This window comes from Rana temporaria, chromosome 11 (assembly GCF_905171775.1).
Source record: "Rana temporaria chromosome 11, aRanTem1.1, whole genome shotgun sequence".
Lineage (NCBI taxonomy): Eukaryota > Metazoa > Chordata > Amphibia > Anura > Ranidae > Rana > Rana temporaria.
Window position 1 is genome coordinate 24,972,357 of NC_053499.1, and position 16,852 is coordinate 24,989,208.

The window sequence follows — 16,852 nt, forward strand, 5'->3', positions numbered from 1 at the left end:
CTCTGTAGAAGTCAATGGCTGTTGGCATTCACACAAGTACTTGAATAAACACGTGCCTGTGTATGGGCGTACAACTGAAACATGAGTACACATGCAAGTAGCAGCATATGGCTGCACACAGCCATTGATTGCTATGACTGGCTGTACTCAGCCCCTATGGACTCCCTGCCGAGGAAATGCACCAGTATTTGCACCATATATGGTCAGTTATGGCCAAGTGCAAGTACGCTATTCTGTTTAGTTACTCAGGGGAACACATACACTTTCCTTTTTTTTTTTTTTTTGAGGGTACCTGTACCCTTCCATAAGTCTACCAAGTGGGACACAATCTGCAGTAACCATTACTTCTGTTATAATTACTTCTGTCTCATTTTAAAGCTGTTGGCTTATTTTGCACACAATCCTTTTAACAATGTTTTTTTAATGCGTTTTTAATCCTTGTGAAATGACCAAATTTGAATGTGACATTTAAGAAATAAAGTGGAAGGTGACAATTGAATATGCTTGATTTCTTTTATTTTTGTAATATCTTATTTGTAAGTCCCCTTTCGGATGGGCGGACCAATAGATGGTCCAATCGTGTCCACCTAAAAAAAAAAAAAAAAAACTGACTGAAGGACTCTATTGCCCTCTATGGAGTGATGGGTGTCAATGGACATGTGTCCGTTGCCACCCGCCGTCATCCGATCCAATCCTACCTGCTAAAAACGGACCGATGGGAATCCAATGCCCATCCAACTATTGGATGGGATGACCATTGGGTGTAAATGAACATGCAATCCGTTTTACATCTGACTGCCTATAAGAAGAGCAGACACGACCAAGCCATCTGCCTGCTCAGTGGCGATCAGCGGACCGATTCCCCGCTGATCTGGTGGACTCTGCCCCATGTGAATGGGTCCTAAATAGGTAGAATTGGTGATGTATCCTAATTTTTGTTTCCTTTCAAAATACAATTTACAAGGCCCACTTATATAAGGTGTGACAATTAAATTTACGGAATACATGGAAGCAATCGGGCGCCAATGCAGCTGCCTGAATACTTCCGCCTGTCAGAATAAAAATTCCCAATAAAAGAAAAAAGGGGGGTTCAGGGGGGACCCTTGTGTCTCTTCCATGTTCAGGAAAGGGAGGTTTAACCTCACCTAAACACTGATAAAAGCATAAAGCCATGTACACACGATCGGTTTGTCCGATGAAAAAAGTCAGATGGACTGTTTTTTCATCGGACAAACCGATCGTGTGTGGGCCCCATCGGTCTTTTCTCCATCGGTTTAAAAAAAATAGAACACGTTTCAAATTTTTCCTATGGATAAAAAACCGATGGGAAATTTCCAATCGTCTGTGTGGAACTCCATCGGAGGAAAATCAGATGCTCAGAATCAAGTCGACGCATGCTCGGAAGCATTAAACTTCATTTTTTTCCGGCTCGTCGTAGTGTTTTGGCACGAATGAAAGTCCGCTTCATCAGATTTCCGACGAAAAAATCCATCGGATTTTATTCAATTAGAAATCCGATCGTGTGTATGCGGCATAAGAGTACAGTGAGTTTAGGAGCTTTGGCAAAAAAAAAAAAACGCCAACAGCTTATAAACTCAAGTTTAGGAGCTGCCAGTGTACATGAAGCCTTGATGTCCTCACATAAACGCAGAGACATTTTCTTATAAAATAAACGTTATTGTTTTCTTGTATGTACATAAACAGCACAATAGTCTTCTAAAGCATTGGTTCAACCTCAGTCCCCAACAATCCTCAAGTACCCCCAACAGGTCATGTTTTGGGGATTTCTCTTACATTAAATAGCTGTCCAAAATACCAAGCCATTGACTCCAATTTAAAGCACCTGTGCAAGATAAAAGAAAACCTGCAAACATGGCCTGTTGGGGTTACTTGAGGACTGAGGTTGAGGACCACTGCTCTAAAGCATATGTCCCCTACTTTGTATCCCTTTTCTTATCTCTATTCTCCGGCTTTGAGCTTTCTTGTACCTTCAGGTGGACTGGGACCGCTTCCTAGGGTTTGTCGAGATCAAACTTCCAAAATTTCTGTGCAAGCTGCATGGGTTCTCCTACCACGCGTTTCACTTCTTCATGATAATGGACCTGGGAGAAGACAAAGGATGTAATCATGAGAAAAACATTTCCACACATGGAAACTTTAGAAGCACAACTTCACAAGCCACGAAAATTAAACTCGGCGTATTCTGAAAAGAAGAAATAGAAAATAATTAAAAGGTTATTTTAACGCCCGCCGCACGACTATTTACGTCCGCAGAATGGCATGGACAGGCAGAAGGACGTGTGTATATATACGTCCTTGCCTTCTAGCGGGTGGGGGGTCCGATCGGGACCCCCCCCCGCTGCGTGCGGTGGGCGGGTTCCCTCGGGGAGCGATCCGGGACGGCGGCGCGGCTATTCATTTATAGCCGTTCCGTTCGCTCCCCGAGGCTGAAGCACGGGGAGAGCCGTATGTAAACACGGCTTTCCCGTGCTTCACTGTGGCGGCTGCATCAATCGAGTGATCCCTTATATAGGGAGACTCGATCGATGACGTCAGTCCTACAGCCACACCCCCCTACAGTTGTAAACACACACTAACCCCTACAGCGCCCCCTTGTGGTTAACTCCCAAACTGCAACTGTCATTTTCACAATAAACAATGCAATTTAAATGCATTTTTTGCTGTGAAAATGACAATGGTCCCAAAAATGTGTCAAAATTGTCCGAAGTGTCCGCCATAATGTCGCAGTCACGAAAAAAATCGCTGATCGCCGCCAATAGTAGTAAAAAAAAAAAAAAATTTATAAAAATGCAACAAAACTATCCCCCATTTTGTAAACGCTGTACATTTTGCGCAAACCAATCGATAAACGCTTATTGCGATTTTTTTTTTTGATTTTTTTTAATTCTTTACCAAAAATGGGTAGAAGAATACGTATCGGCCTAAACTGAGGAAAACATTTTTTTTATATGTTTTTGGGGGATATTTATTACAGCAAAAAGTAAAAAATATTGCATTTTTTTCAAAATTGTCGCTCTATTTTTGTTTATAGCGCAAAAAATAAAAACCGCAGAGGTGATCAAATACCACCAAAAGAAAGCTCTATTTGTGGGGAAAAAGGACGCCAATTTTGTTTGGGAGCCACGTCGCACGACCGTGCAATTGTCTGTTAAAGCGACGCAGTGCCGAATCGCAAAACCTGGCCTGGGCATTTAGCTGCAAAATGGTCCGGGGCTTAAGTAAAAACCATCTGTATGAACCTGTTCATGGAAATAGTGTGTTGGAACTCTATATTAAAAAAAAAAAAAAAATCTATACCTCCTCTATAGATTATAGGGACATGAAACAATATCCTTATATTCAAATAATAATCCATACACATGCACTACTTAATGGGTGTGTGATCTATTTTACATTAAATCATTTCTTACTGTGTTTTTCTGTCTCCATGTAACATGCTCTGTAAGATCCCAAACATCTCCTTTTCCTCCTCCCTTCCATTTGTTATAAATGAGCAGTGCACGTTAGTTGTGGTCATGTGCACTATTCTATGTATACTACATATCCCATCATCCATAGTGAACCTCGGGAGTGAGGAAGAAATGGTGACTGCTCTTACTTGTAGTGGGACCACAGGGAATGAACGTAGCCACCCTCTAACAAGAAGTCACATCACAGCAACAAAACCAAAAAGGAATTTGGAGAAGGCCGAGAGCAGATTTTTTTTTTTTTTTATTATTCAGCCTAGGTTCACACTGCTGCGAATTCAAAATCGCGGTAAAATGCGTGATTTTACCGCGATTTTGGCCGCAATTTAATGTAAATCGCGGCCCGAAATCGCAAAAGGTAGTACAGGAACTACTTTTTGAAATTGCAGATGCGGCGTTGCACTGATTAGGACAGTGCCATTGCCGACAATAGCCGGCAAATGCCGCAGATTTGAGATGCGATTTGACATGTATCAAAGCATATATATATATATATAGCAAAAAGAAAAAATATTGCATTTTTTTCAAAATTGTCGCTCTATTTTTGTTTATAGCGCAAAAAATAAAAACCGCAGAGGTGATCAAATACCACCAAAAGAAAGCTCTATTTGTGGGAAAAAAAGGACGCCAATTTTGTTTGGGAGCCACGTTGTACGACCGCGCAATTGTCAGTTAAAGCGACGAAGTGCCGAATCGCAAAAAGGGGCAAGGTCCTTTACCTGCATAATGGTCCGGGTCTTAAGTGGTTAAAGTAGCAGCACAGAAATATTATTTGTTTATGTACTCAGGAGCGCAGTGCTCACACAATTTAATATTTTACCAAAACCTTGGGTAATAGATGGTGTTGTGGGGCCTTAAAATTAACTTTAGTGCCATTTTTTGTAAAAAAAAAAAATTGCGTTTGAAAAACCATTGTGCAAATATTATGGGACATAACTTGGAAATACCATTATTTTACTTCCCGGGGTCTCTTCTTTAAGAAAATATATCATATCTGGAAATTTTCTGTGATCTTCAGTCATTACCTTAAATGAATTTGAAAACAGGAGTGTAAAAACACTCCGTCTTCGGCAGAAAAAAGGTTAAACTGGCCAAGTTCAGATTTTTATAAATTGATGGTAATATTACTGTGTGTATGTCCAGAGAATGATATTTGGGGGAGGAATTATATAAAGTCTGATCTTTAATATAAATGGGCTTAAAGGGGTGAATCCATGGAAGCATGCCATTGGCCGCCTCAGGTCAGCAGAAAGGAGTAAACAACCTCACACCAGGGCATCACACAAGTGGCAGTTGGTGGCTAGCTGAGAGGACACAGACACTGGGAGCTCCCGCATATCTGTTATATTTCAGCGATATTTCACCTTTTCTGCTATCAACAACCTGAAAAATGGATCAGCACTTCAACTGGGGATCAGCGGACCCTTTTTTCCTTCTGAAGTTCGCCTCTTCGGACTCCACTGGGAAGGAGAGAGAGGAGGACATCATGGCGGCTGTGAAGACTCTCCAGGGAGGAAAGGCTGAGAAGACTGAGGCGCTTGAACAGCTTCTGGACATGTCTACAACCTTCTCCATGGCGCCCATCTATCATTATCCAGTGAGGTTCCCAAAGACATCCGGGAAGAAGAAGAAGAAGACTGGAGATGGATCAGCCGCCAAAGTGAAGAGGAGGGATATCACCATCAGCTCCACATCTCAGGAACCTTCCACCAGCAACCTGGGGCACTCCTCCCAACGGGGCGAAAGAGCCATTGACACAGGTAAAAGAGATATTGACACAGGTAAAAGAGCTATACACACAGACCTGGTGTCGGCTGTAAATCGCCTCCAGGGAGGAGAGCCCAAGAAGAGCGAAGCCATTGGACAGCCTACGGACATCCCCACAACCCAGGAGCCTTCCACCGGGACCCAGAGACGCTCTTCCCGAGCAAGCAAAGGGGCTAAATACAAAGAGATGGTGTCTGAAGGTCTCCTGGAGGTCTTGAAAGAGCGCAAAAGACCAGCACAGGGCAAGCCAAAGGGTCAAGGAGCCAAACGACCCAAGGCTGAATGAGGTAAGTGAGAGAAGGCAAGTATGGCTTTTCCCAAATTTACAGCCCATCCCTCTCACTCACTCCGAACTGATCGCTGGCTTAAAAAAAAAACTAAAGTGTCTATTTATTTACCCAAAGCCACGATCAGTGCAGTCCCAAGGGTTCTCCCCTCTTCTATTTACATCTAGGGGGGTCCTTGCAGGATTGCTTCACCTTTTCTGCTCACCGCCTCCCCCCCAAAAAAAATATATATATATAGATAAGGTAGATATGGTATAGATAAGATATAGCTTATATAGTATGTGTGTCTTCCCAACTTCCTCTATCAACTCCCAAAACCTCTCCTTTTCCTCTCACTTCCCTTCCCTAAAAAAATAAAAATATAAAAATAATTAGATAAGATAGATATGGTATAGATAAGATATAGCTTATATAGTATGTGTGTGTTCCTGACTTCCTCTACCAACTCCCAAAACCTCTCCTTTTCCTCTCACACCCCTTCCCTAAAAAATAAAATAGATAAGGTATAGATAAGATATAGACCATCTCTGACCATCTCCTGTAGCATGTCTGCCACCTCTGACCATCTCCCGTAGCATGTCTGCCGTCTCTGACCATCTCCCGTAGCATGTCTGCCGTCTCTGACCATCTCCCGTAGCATTTCTGCTGTCTCTGACCATTTCCCGTAGCATGTCTGCTGTCTCTGACCATTTCCCGTAGCATGTCTGCCGTCTCTGACCATCTCCCGTAGCATGTCTGCCGCCTCTGACCATCTCCCGTAGCATGTCTGCCATCTCTGAGCATCTGCCGTAGCATTTCTGCCGTCTCTGAGCATCTCCCGTAGCATGTCTGCTGTCTCTGAGCATCTCCCGTAGCATGTCTGCTGTCTCTGAGCATCTCCCGTAGCATGTCTGCCGTCTCTGACCATCTCCCGTAGCATGTCTGCTGTCTCTGAGCATCTCCCGTAGCATGTCCGCCAAAGTATCACCTGCATACATCAAATGCTCCATGGTAAGTGAACATATTCTGCTAGTTCCAGACAATCCGATCTCCTCAGCTTAATGTGATATCAATCTGACCATCTGTACATCTTCAAAACACTATGCATGGTGAAGGGCCACATGACTATATAAAAACGTAATCATTTTAAGGAAGGCCACAACACTATGTAACGGTTGGTATGAGGCTCACTCAAAGCATGTGTTACCCCTACACGTCATATTCCTGATATGTGGCTGCTGTACAATGTACTTGTATGAGAAAGTCTCCTGTACTCTTTGAATTGCTTCCTTTGTGTGAAATCGCTGGTGTCCCTGACAGTCCCTCTGCTTTCCCATTAAAAACTGACCACGGGTAGGGAGTCCACAGCACTTATATTCCCATTACAAGGAATGTAAACATCCTTTGTAATAGAAATAAGGATGACAGGTCCTCTTTATGGAGAGATCTGGGGTCAAAAAAGACCCCAAATCTCTCCTTTACCATTAAAAGCAAGAGATCAAAAAAAAAAAATTCTGACCATTTGCTTTATATAATAAAAAATAAAGTTTTCTTCCATCCTGGACCAGAAGTGACTTCAATGACGTTGCTCTGGTCCTCCCAGGGCCATAGAGGTGAAGAACAGGATGCCACTGCCTGGAGGGAGGTCGGGTCCTGGTGGCCGAGTACCATTGGCATTGCTCTTTACCCCCGATATATAAAAGGTTGTCAGGTGCCTAAAGTAGGGGCTGATGGGCTGGGCCAGAACAGAGAATAACATTAGACCCCAGGAGAGGCAAGGGCTATGACGTGTAAGGGGGAGGGGGCCGTGTTAGGGAACGGATTCTTCCTGGGGAAGTATGTGCAGCACAGCGGCTCAGTGGTTAGCACATCTGCCTTACAGCACTGGGGTCCGTAGTTCACGTCTCGGTCCCCCCCCCACTCCACAGACAGGCTTGTTGGTTAATTGTCCCCGGTATGAGATTCTACAGAGAGTGTACAACATGGCCGCCTCCCCTCCAACCTGGATGATCACTATGAAGCCTTGTACACACGTACAGGTTTCCTGCCGGGAAAACCGAGGGGAAAACCGAAAACCTGCTCTGTAACTTTTTCCTTCTACACACGACAGGGTTTCCCGACAGGAAAACTGCCATGAAAGCTTTGGTCGGGAATCCCGGCTGTGTGTATGCTCCACCGCAGTGTTTCTAATAGGAAAACTGCCGGGTTAAAAACCGCCAGGAATCCCGGCGGGAAAAAAGAGAGCTGGTTCTTTTTTTTTCCCCAGCTTTTTTCCTGCATACACACGGCCGGTTTTCCCGGCCAAAAGCTCTCATGGCAGTTTTCCTAACGGAAAAAAAAAGTCATGTGTACGAGGCTTGAGCCACAAGCAGAGAAGATCTGTAGAGTGATCCATTCACAACAAGAAGAGTCACATCTCCCAGCAAGTTCAACGTCACAAGAGAAGAGAAATGGATTTATAAAAAGGAAAAAAAGGAAAATAAAACCTGTAAAATCCTAGAAGTGTCCAAGCTTTTCTCTGCCATGTGATCAGGTGGTGACAGGGTCTCTTTATGTTCTGTATACAGTGGGGGAAGGGTTAGAAGTTGTCTGGGGCCCCATTGAGATTTCCCCTCACTTCTGTCCTTGGAGGATCCCCTAATGTCAGAGCATGAGCGGGGGTCACTAGCACAGGAAGTGAGGGGAAAACCTCCCCAATGGGGACACAGCCGGAAATAAACACCTGGCAGAGGATCTGACTCCTCCACACTCCATACATTACAATGAGGAGAGGTTGGGGGTCAGAGATCATACAATGGGAACTCTGTGATTCCTATCAGTCTGCAGGATTCTTCCTCCTGTGTGTAGAAGAAGGTGGTGTGAGCCCTGAACCTGGGAGAGGACCTGGGGACAACCTGTCCTCAATAGGGAACTAAGAGTCCCAGCGCACCATGCCAGCTACATTTCAATACCGGAAACAGCAGAAGAGTACAGCACACCAACTTCCTGTGTGCTCTGAAAACTCTTCCCCCCCCCCCCCTTTGTTGAAAGGAAGCTGAAGACAGGAAGTTCAGCATACCATGTGACTTGGGGCCAATGGTGTCTCGTCACATTCGGCTCCCCATCACTGAATGCTCCGGAAGTGACGTTGCGCTAAAGAAATTTTGCACTGCGCATGCGCGACGCGTTGCAAACGATTTGCGACAATACAGACCAGTGAAACCGTCAGATATTGTCACGGAAGTGACATTACAGAAAATACAAACACTGGGCTCTGCGTTCCAAGACTAATACTGCTCTTGTTACCTAGTGTCTCCAGAACTGCCAGCTGTCCCTGTACAACCCAAAGCAACCTGTGGTGATGGATCCTGCAATGCTGGGACTTGTAGTGCCTCTAAAGATGCCAGCTGTCCTTGGACTGCCCTATACAAGGCAGGGCAACCAGTGGTGATTATCATGCCATGCTGGGACTTGTAGTGTCTCCAGAACTGCCAGCTGTCCCTGTACATCCTAAACCAACCTGGGGTGATAGGTTCTGCAAAAAAAAAAAAAAAATCGCAATAAGTTTATATTGATTGGTTTGCACAAAAGTTATAGCGCCTACAAAATAGGGGATAGAATTATGAAATTTTTATTATGATTTATTATTTTTTTTTACTAGTAATGGCGGCGATTTGCGATTTTTTTCGGGACTGCGACATTATGGCGGACGCTTCGGACACTTTTGACACATTTTTGGGACCATTGGCATTTTTACAGTGATCAGTGCTATGAAAATGCACTGATTACTGTAAAAAATGGCACCGGCAGTCAAGGGGTTAACACTAGGGGGCGATCAAGGGGTTCATTATGTTCCCTAAAGTGTGTTCTAACTGAAGGGGGGGATGGGACTGACTAGGGGGAATAACAGATCGCTCTTAATACATTGTATGAACAGACGATCAGTCATTTCTCCCCCTGAAAGAACCAGAGCTGTGCGATTACACGCACACACACCGCTCCCGATTCTCGCTGTCATGAGCGCTTACGGGTGCCTAGCGGTCATCGCACCCGCCGGGCACTCACATCGGCACCGGGGGCGAGCAGGGAGCGCACACGCCCCCCGGTGGCCACAGAGAAATCACATAATATAACGTGATTTCACCCAGCCGAGCCAACCTGCCGACATAAAAGTGCGGAGGCTGGTGGGCGAGTGGTGAAGTGCTGTTGGCATTCTATTCATGTGTTATGTACATTTGTATAATCTTTCTAGGTGAAAACTCTTCATCACTATAACATGTTCCTGCCCCTCCCCCGGAGTGATGGAAGGCAGTCAGTATGTGAACACCCCTCCCCCTCCCCCGTCTTCTCATTTATTTTACAATTGCAGTAATAGTACATTGCCTGGAGGCAGGTTATGACGGTAGCCTGTGCCTTGGGTCACCTGTCCATGTCTTTGTTGTACATTGGTGACTGGTACACATTAAAGGGTTAATCTGGTCATAGATGGTTTGAATGTTGACCCCTTCAGCAGGGATTGGCCAAGATTCCATCCATGTATGGGCAGGCTGATTGTACCCAAGTCCATCCATCAACTTGGGTGCAACCAGCATATCATTTTTTTTAGCATGTGATTATTGCCAGCAGTATGATAGTACTGGTTTGTACTCAATGGGGGGAGGGCACCTGTACTCTACAGGGGGAGGGGGGACACCTGTACTCTACGGGGGGAGGGGGGACACCTGTACTCTATGGGGGGAGGGGGTGGACACCTGTACTCTACAGGGGGGGGCAACTGTACTCTACGGGGGGAGACCTGTACTCTACGGGGGGGGGACACCTGTACTCTACGGGGAGGGGGGGGACACCTGTACTCTACGGGGGGAGGGGGGGGACACCTGTACTCTACGGGGGGAGGGGGGGGACACCTGTACTCTACGGGGGGAGGGGGGGGACACCTGTACTCTACGGGGAGGGGGGACACCTGTACTCTACGGGGGGAGGGGGGGGACACCTGTACTCTACGGGGGAGAGGGGGGACACCTGTACTCTTAGGGGGAGAGGGGGGACACCTGTACTCTACGGGGGAGAGGGGGGACACCTGTACTCTACGGGGGAGAGGGGGGACACCTGTACTCTACGGGGGGAGGGGGGGGGACACCTGTACTCTACAGGGGGAGGGGGGGGACACCTGTACTCTACGGGGAGAGGGGGGGGGACACCTGTACTCTACGGGGGGAGGGGGGGGACACCTGTACTCTACGGGGAGAGGGGGGGGGACACCTGTACTCTACGGGGAGAGGGGGGGACACCTGTACTCTACGGGGAGAGGGGGGGACACCTGTACTCTTAGGGGGAGAGGGGGGACACCTGTACTCTACGGGGGAGAGGGGGGACACCTGTACTCTTAGGGGGAGAGGGGGGACACCTGTACTCTACGGGGGGAGGGGGGGCATCTGTACTCTACATGGGAGGGGGGGCATCTGTACTCTACAGGGGAGGGGGGGACGTCTGTACTCTATGGAGGGGGGGCATATTAATTCTAACAGCAGCCCCTGGGAGGGGGGTCCAGGGAAGAGAAGGGAGGTGAGGAAGAGAGGGGTGTTTGGGGGGTGTAAGGAATGGAGGGGGAAGATGTGAGGTAAGTTGTCTCTCCCCCTTGTACTTACTGTGTGTGGAACATCTTCTTCCTCCAGTCATGTGACAAGGATATAAAGACTGAAGGAGAAATGTAGCCTTCCCTCACTGCACAGCGGCACTCTCTATTGCCACCTGCAGGCTGGAGGGAGGAGAAAACTGAATCCTCTCTCCAGCTCTCTCAGTACTGCTCTCCTATACTGTACAGCGCGCTGAGCGGAGAGCGCGTACCTCGCGCGGGGGAAAGGACGGCTGATGACTCATTGGTGATTGTGAAGGGGGCGGTCCTTCAGAGTCATACCAGTACGCGCCGCGGAGCGGCGCCATTTTGAATGTCGTTTTTGGTCTGAGTCGACGCCAAGTCTCGGAGCGCTTCTCACAGATCGCCCTCCAGTGGACAAATCGGAGACTACAACCAAAGATTTTTCATCCTACATCCATCGGAGACACAGTAGGTCTCTTTAGCGGTGAAATCACCGTGTGTGAGGGGGAGGGGGGAGGGGGAGGGAAGGAAAGGATTGGGGGGGGGGGGGGGATAGAGAGCTGGAGCGGCTTGTGTATTGATGATCTCTCAGTGTTTTCTCTCCTCTCCTCCCCCAACACCTCACATGACAGGGGGGGCCCTTCCATCCAAATTCTACATTACTGTATTTGTAAATGGAAAAAGCCAATAAAATGGATTATTAGTGGTAAAAAAAATGCACTTGTGGGTTTAACTACTTGACCTCTAGAAGGTTTACCCCCCTTCCTGACCAGGCCATTTTTCCATTACGGCACTGCGTTATTTTAACTAAAAATTGCGCAGTCGTGTGACGCTGTACCCCCAAAACATAATTGGTGTCATTTTCCCCCCACAAATAGAGCTTTCCTTTGGTGGTATTCGATCGCCTCTGCGGTTTTTATTTTTTAAAACCACAAACAAAAAAAAGACCGATAATATGGAAACAAAAAGCAATATTTTTTACTATCTGCTATAAAACATCTAATAAAAGTATTAAAAAAATCAAATTTCTTCATCAATTTAGGTCAATATTTATTCCGCTACCGATTTTTGGTAAAAAAAATCCAAATAAGTGAATATTGATTGGTTTGCGCAAATGTTATAGCGTCTAAAAACGATGTGATATTTGTATTATTAGTAATGGCCGCGATTAGTGACTTCTAGCCGGACTGTGATATATTGCGGCGGGCAGTCTCACAAGCATACAGCAATGATGGGATATCACCCCGGCGATACAGAGAGTGGGAACAAACCATCATGAAACATTCAGGGGGGAGCACTCCAGAGAGGTACCATACCAATGTCCTACCCGCATCGTCACCCCCCCCCCCCACTCCCAATCGGGGGGGGGCAAGGGGGGTAGAGGAGGAGGGGGGGCAGAAGTATGTAAGGCGGGAGGGGGAGGAAAAAAAACGCATGATCGTTCTCATAGGCGGCGGGAGGGGACGCCCCCCCCTTCCCGCCGCCATCTGGGCTTTCCCGTGCCATGGGGGGCCCGGAGAATGAATCTGCCAGCACCGGATGAGGAGGATAGAGATTTCTGGTCACCGGTCATCTCTAAGACCGTCGGAGGCCCGGGCGCGACATTATGACATCACGCCCAGGTACCCGGAAAAAAACAAAGCCGCAATCGCGGGTGAAAGCATGAGATTGGTGACATTTTTTTCCCGATCTCACGCTTTCCAGCCTGGAGGAGAGATGTGGGGTCTTATTGACCCCGCCTCTCTCCAAAAAGAGGACCTGTCACACATCATTCCTATTACAGGGGATGTTTACAGGAATAAAAGTAAATAAAATAGGAATACAAGTAATAAAAAAAAAAGTGTAAAAGTAAAAAAAATAAGTAAAAATAATAATATTTAAAACGCCCCTGTCCCCAGTAGCTCGTGTTCGGAAGTGAACACGCATGTAAGTCCCTCCCACATATGTTAACGTCGTTCAAACCAGACATGTGAGGTATCGTCGCGTGCGTTAGAGCGAGAGAAATAATTCTAGCGCTAGACCTCCTCTGTAACTCTAAACTGGTAACCTGTAAAAAAAAATTAAAGCGTCGCCTATGAAGATTTTTAAGTACCGAAGTTTGGCGCCATTCCATGAGTGTGCGCAATTTTAAAGCGTGACATGTTAGGTATCTATTTACTCGGCGTAACTTCATCTTTCACATTATACAAAAAAATTGGGTAAACTTTACTGTTTTGTTATTTTTTAATTAATGAAACCGTTTTTTTTTTCTACAAACATTGTGTCTCCTGCGATTATTAGCGTTTTTTATGTGAATATATTGCTATCGTATTATTGTATATATTATTATAAACATTTTTTGTCTTTTTCTAGGTCACCGCCATGCCACGAGCTGTAAGACGTGGACACCGGGGAAGGCGATCCCGCCAGGCTTATCTCATGAGAAGAGGGCGGGAGGAGGCAGCGCCACCACAGGGACCACCGGCAGTGGAGCAGCCTACCTGTGCCATCTGCCTCTGTGAGTATGCTGTACAGCATTGCAGGACTCTGCCCTGTTCTCACGCTTTCCACTTTACATGTATCCGCAGGTGGCTCCAACGGAACCCAACCTGTCCGATGTGCCGAGCGCCCATTCCACGTGAGGACATCGTGTGTGTTCCCATCAACGTGGGACTGGACCAACATGGAGACCCCAACATCATCTTCGTGTACATATAACGTAACACCGATATATTTCATGTACCCTGGAAACATCATGGGGTAATGTATATTTCATGTACCCTGGAAACATCATGGGGTAATGTATATTTCATGTACCCTGGAGACATCATGGGGTAATGTATATTTCATGTACCCTGGAGACATCATGGGGTAATGTATATTTCATGTACCCTGGAAACATCATGGGGTAATGTATATTTCATGTACCCTGGAGACATCATGGGGTAATGTATATTTCATGTACCCTGGAAACATCATGGGGTAATGTATATTTCATGTACCCTGGAGACATCATGGGGTAATGTATATTTCATGTACCCTGGAAACATCATGGGGTAATGTATATTTCATGTACCCTGGAAACATCATGGGGTAATGTATACCGATATGTATATTTGTTTCTATCTTCTGCTTCTAGTAGACAATGATTAGAAAACAAATATACTTGTGACAAATACCACAGAAATGGAGTCCTTTTATCAGGGCCGTCTTAATAGCATCATGGGCCCCTGGGCAAAGTAATGCTCTGGGGCCCCTACAATGATGACAGTGCAGGTAAACAGACATCAAGTAGGTAGAAGGCAGACTGCCTCCCCTGTGTATGTATTACTCTCAGTGCCATCATGGGGCCCCCAATTTTGGGGCAATGTGGGCTCAAGGACCAGATGCTTTGGGGAAAAAACAGGGCCCCCCTGTGCTGCTGGGGCCCCTGGGCAGTGCCCAGTTGTGCCCTCTCATTAAGACAGCCCTGCCTTTTATCCTGACGTAGCATCCAGCTCTCAGGCCAGGACTCCAAGACAATTCTTACCGAAAGGGGTTGCTTCACCCTGATGGAGCTTCTAGCTCTCAGTTGAGTGCCCAAGACACCGCCGAAAAGCGGTCGTTTCCTCCTGATGTAGCTTCTAGCTCTGGGGTGAGTGCCCCAGACACTTTCCGCAGAAGGGGAGTCCCTTCACCCTGATGCAGCCTCTATCGCTCGGGGGAAGGCTCCCAGACATCTAACAAAAAGGTGGTGCTGGCCGGCTATTGGGTGATGGAGGAGGCCGGATTTTTTTTTTCACAACACTAATTATATAATATTTTACATAATCCATACAGATCTACTACTCCATGTATCTGTAATTTATTTTTAATGAAATAATTTCCTTGTCCCATCCTCTGTTACCTCCCGATCCTCTCCCTTTCTTCTCACTTCTGTTTGTTTAAAAAAAAAAAAAAAAGATTTAAAAAATAAAATGTTTATGACAGCCCCAGATGGGTTCACAGATATTTTTTTTCTGTTGATTACTGATGGACGTTTATTTACTGACACACACTGGACAACATACAATGACTGGCACACACTGACCTACACTAACCGAGGACGTCCAAATGTACTTAAACTGACCGCTCCATGCTTTAGAGAGATGCACACAGACAGACAACCAAATTAGGAGAGAGTAGATCGCACACACAGATTATAGGATGAGGCCGTACTACAAACATACACCCAACATTAGAAAAAGGATGACTAGCATCCAGTAGGGTAGCTTAGTGTAGTTAGTGTAGATCCTGCCCTAGGAGAGTCTACCTTGCCGTGGTGGGCAGGCTTGCAATCTTTTGGTCAAAAGTGTGTCAGTGATTGGGCGAGACGATCACTAGATCTTCACTTCTGGCCAATTGATTTTACCAAAGGACTCTTGGTTTGCTCAGAGTATTTATAGTTGGGAAAGGAAAAAATGTGTATAGGTCCATAATTATACCTTCATAAAACACACAATAAAAATTTGGTATATTTACATTTGAATTGATTCCTCTTTTATTTAATCCTTTCATGACCACTTGGATGCCCAGGCCACATTTGTAAGGCTGGAAGGGGCTCTATGGCTACTTCTTCCACTTCTGGTGTGTGTAGGGATGTGTAATAGGTGTTTATTATTATTATTATTATACAGGATTTATATAGCGCCAACAGTTTGCGCAGCGCTTTACATCAGGGAAGACAGTACAGTCACAATACAATTCAATACAGGAGGGATCATGTTTATGTATTAACATGTGTCCTAACTATGTATATATGTATGTACTGACAAGCCCCTTATGTGGATATGGGTGTGGAGTGTATGGCAGTGGGTAGTATGTACATGAGAGGGGTGTGGAGTGTATGGCGGTGGGTAGTATGTACATGAGAGGGGTGTGAAGTGTATGGCGGTGGGTAGTATGTACATGAGAGGAGTGTATGGTGGGGGGTAGTATGTACATGAGAGGGGTGTGGAGTGTATGGCGGTGGGTAGTATGTACATGAGAGGGGTGTATGGCGGGGGGTAGTATGTACATGAGAGGGGTGTGGAGTGTATGGCGGTGGGTAGTATGTACATGAGAGGGGTGTGAAGTGTATGGCGGTGGGTAGTATGTACATGAGAGGAGTGTATGGTGGGGGGTAGTATGTACATGAGAGGGGTGTGGAGTGTATGGCGGTGGGTAGTATGTACATGAGAGGGGTGTGGAGTGAATGGTGGTGGGTAGTATGTACATGAGGGGTGTGGAGTGTATGGCGGGGGGTATTATGTACATGAGAGGGGTGTGGAGTGTATGGCGGTGGGTAGTATGTACATGAGAGGGGTGTGGAGTGTATGGCGGTGGGTAGTATGTACATGAGAGGGGTGTGAAGGGTATGGCGGTGGGTAGTATGTACATGAGAGGAGTGTATGGTGGGGGGTAGTATGTACATGAGAGGAGTGTATGGTGGTGGGTAGTATGTACATGAGAGGAGTGTATGGTGGGGGGTAGTATGTACATGAGAGGGGTGTGGAGTGTATGGCGGTGGGTAGTATTCACATGAGAGGAGTGTATGGCGTGGGGTAGTATTCACATGAGAGGAGTGTATGGCGGGGGGTAGTATGTACATGAGAGGGGTGTATGGCGGTGGGTAGTATGTACATGAGAGGGGTGTATGGCGGGGGGTAGTATTCACATGAGAGGAGTGTATGGCGGGGGGTAGTATGTACATGAGAGGGGTGTATGGCGGGGGGTAGTATGTACATGAGAGGAGTATATGGCGGTGGGTAGTATTC

General features: G+C 46.3%; 1 long non-coding RNA gene across 1 annotated transcript in view; it reads right to left on the minus strand.

Moving 5' to 3' along the window:
• The window catches only part of LOC120917141, an 11,650-nt gene extending 9,494 nt beyond the window's left edge, over positions 1–2,156 (minus strand). Inside the window, exon 1 of the long non-coding RNA XR_005744168.1 lies at positions 1,989–2,156. This is a non-coding gene — a long non-coding RNA (uncharacterized LOC120917141). The remainder of the gene's footprint in view (positions 1–1,988) is intronic.
• Between the last annotated feature and the right edge of the window lie 14,696 nt (positions 2,157–16,852).